General features: G+C 43.2%; 1 non-coding gene across 1 annotated transcript; it reads right to left on the reverse strand.

Annotated features, from left to right (window-relative positions):
- Window positions 1-279: 279 nt before the first annotated feature.
- On the reverse strand, window positions 280-387 carry LOC112700123 (small nucleolar RNA R71). The gene has a single exon (XR_003153042.1). It is a non-coding gene; the product is annotated as a small nucleolar RNA R71 (small nucleolar RNA).
- Window positions 388-3,474: the final 3,087 nt, after the last annotated feature.

The raw sequence follows: 3,474 nt of genomic DNA on the forward strand, positions 1-3,474 counted from the left end.
CTTAAGCCTCAATTAGTTTCTCTAATGCAACAGAATTGCAAGTTCCATGGACTACCATTGGAAAATCCTCATCAGTTTTTAGCTGAATTCTTGCAAATCTGTGACACTGTCAAGACTAATGGGGTTGACCCTGAGGTCTACCGACTTATGCTATTCCCTTTTGCTGTAAGAGACAGAGCTAGAATATGGTTGGACTCACAACCTAAAGAAAGCCTGAACTCTTGGGAAAAGCTAGTCAATGCCTTCTTGGCAAAGTTCTTTCCACCTCAAAAATTGAGTAAGCTTAGAGTGGAAGTCCAAACCTTCAGACAGAAGGAAGGAGAATCCCTCTATGAAGCTTGGGAAAGATACAAACAATTAATCAGAAAGTGTCTCCCTGATATGCTTTCTGAATGGAGCATCATAGGTATTTTCTATGATGGTCTGTCCGAACTGTCCAAGATGTCTTTGGATAGCTCTGCTGGAGGATCTCTTCATCTGAAGAAGACGCCTACAGAAGCTCAAGAACTAATTGAAATGGTTGCAAATAACCAATTCATGTACACTTCTGAAAGGAATCCTGTGAACAATGGGACAAATCAGAGGAAAGGAGTTCTTGAGATTGATACTCTGAATGCCATATTGGCTCAGAACAAAATATTGACCCAGCAAGTCAATATGATTTCTCAAAGTCTGTTTGGAATGCAAAATGCACCAAGCAGTACTAAGGAAGCTTCATCTGAAGAAGAAGCTTATGATCCTGAGAACCCTTCAATGGAAGAGGTGAATTACATGGGAGAACCCTATGGAAACACCTATAATCCTTCATGGAGAAATCATCCAAATCTTTCATGGAAAGATCAACAGAGACCTCAACAAGGTTTCAACAATAATAATGGTGGAAGAAACAGGTTTAGCAATGGCAAGCCTTTTCCATCATCTTCTCAGCAACAGACAGAGAATTCTAAGCAGAGTAACTCTGACTTAGCAACCATGGTCTCTGATCTAATCAAAACCACTCAAAGTTTCATGACTGAAACAAGGTCCTCCATTAGAAACTTGGAGGCACAAGTGGGTCAGCTGAGCAAGAAAATTACTGAACTCCCTCCTAGTGTTCTTCCAAGCAATACAGAAGAAAATCCAAAAGGAGAGTGCAAGGCCATCAACATGGCCAAATTTGGAGAGGAGGGAGAGGCAGTGAACGCCACTGAGGAAGACCTCAATGGACGTCCACTGGCATCCAATGAGTTCCCTAATGAAGAACCATGGGAATCTGAGGCTCCCACTGAGACCATAGAGATTCCATTGAATTTACTTCTGCCATTCATGAGCTCTGATGAGTATTCTTCCTCTGAAGAGGATGAGGATGTCACTGAAGAGCAAGTTGCTAAATACCTTGGAGCAATCATGAAGCTAAATGACAAGTTATTTGGTAATGAGACTTGGGAGGATGAACCCCCTTTGCTCACCAAAGAATTGGATGACTTGTCTAGGCAGAAATTACCTCAAAAGAAACAAGATCCTGGGAAGTTCTCAATACCTTGTGCCATAGGCACCATGACCTTCAACAAGGCCTTGTGTGACCTAGGGTCAAGTGTAAACCTCATGCCTCTCTCTGTAATGGAGAAGCTAGGGATCTTTGAGGTGCAAGCTGCAAAAATATCACTAGAGATGGCAGACAATTCAAGAAAACAAGCTTATGGACTTGTAGAGGATGTTCTGGTAAAAGTTGAAGACCATTACATCCCTGCTGATTTCATAGTCCTAGAGACTGGGAAGTGCATGGATGAATCCATCATCCTTGGCAGACCCTTCCTAGCCACAGCAAAGGCTGTGATTGATGTGGACAGAAGAGAATTGATCATTCAAGTGAATGAAAAATCCTTTGTGTTTAAGGCTCAAGGATATCCCTTTGTCACCATGGAGAGGAAGCATGATGAGCTTCTCTCAAAATAGAGTCAAACAGAGCCCTCACAGTCAAACTCTAAGTTTGGTGTTGGGAGGCCACAACCAACTTCTAAGTTTGGTGTTGAACCCCCACATTCAAACTCTAAGTTTGGTGTTGGGAGGTTCCAACATTGCTCTGAGTATCTGTGAGGCTCTATGAGAGCCCACTGTCAAGCTAATGACATTAAAGAAGCGCTTGTTGGGAGGCAACCCAATCTTATTATATTTATCTATTCTCTTTTGTTATTCTATGTTTTCTGTAGGTTGATGATCATGAGAAGTCACAAAATCAATTGAAAAAGCAAAAACAGAAAGAAAAACAGAAAGAAAAATAGCACACCCTGGAGGAGAACTTGTTGGCGTTTAAACGCCAGTAAGGCTAGCAGATGGGCGTTTAACGCCCAGTCTGGCACCATTCTGGGCGTTTAACGCCAGAAAGGGGCACCAGACTGGCGTTAAACACCAGGAAAGGGCAAGAAGTTGGCGTTAAACGCCAGAAATGGGCACCAGCCCGGCGTTTAACGCCAGAATTGGCATGGGGGAGCAATTTTGCTCGCCACTTGGTGCAGGGATGACTTTTCCTTGACACCTCAGGATCTGTGGACCCCACAGGATCCCCATTTACCCCACCACTCTCTCTCTTCTTCACCCATTCACTAATCACCTCAACACCTCTTCCTAAAAAACCCTTCACCTATCAAATCTCATCTTTCTCTTCACCACTCACATCCATCCTTCATAAAACCCCACCTACCTCACCATTCAAATTTAAACCACTTTCCCTCCCAAACCCACCCTCCCATAACCGAACCCTAACCCTTTCCCCACCCCTATATAAACCCATCTTCACTCATTCATTTTCACACAACCTAAAATACTACTTCTCCCCCTTTGGCCTAACCACAAAGCCATTTCCTTCTCTTTCATTTCTTCTTCTTCTACTCTCTTCATTTCTCTTTTGCTCGAGGACGAGCAAACCTTTTAAGTTTGGTGTGGTAAAAGCATTGCTTTTTGTTTTTCCATAACCATTTATGGCATCCAAGGCCGGAGAAATCTCTAGAAAGAGGAAAGAGAAGGCAAAAGCTTTCACCTCCAAGTCATGGGAGATGGAGAGATTCATCTCAAGGGTGCATCAAGACCACTTCTATGAAGTTGTGGCCTTAAAGAAGGTGATCCCCGAGGTCCCTTTCAAACTCAAAAAGAGTGAATATCCGGAGATCCGACATAAGATCCGAAGAAGAGGTTGGGAAGTTCTTACCAACCCCATTCAACAAGTCGGAATCTTAATGGTTCAAGAGTTCTATGCCAATGCATGGATCACCAAGAACCATGATCAAAGTGTGAACCCGGACCCAAAGAATTGGCTTACTATGGCTCGGGAGAAATACTTGGATTTTAGTCCGGAAAATGTAAGGTTGCCATTCAACTTGCCCATGATGCAAGGAGATGAACACCCTTACACTAGAAGGGTCAACTTTGATCAAAGGTTGGACCAAGTCCTCACAGTCATTTGTGAAGAGGGTGCCCAATGGAAGAGAGATTCAAGAG

This window comes from Arachis hypogaea, chromosome 6, assembly GCF_003086295.3.
Source record: "Arachis hypogaea cultivar Tifrunner chromosome 6, arahy.Tifrunner.gnm2.J5K5, whole genome shotgun sequence".
Lineage (NCBI taxonomy): Eukaryota > Viridiplantae > Streptophyta > Magnoliopsida > Fabales > Fabaceae > Arachis > Arachis hypogaea.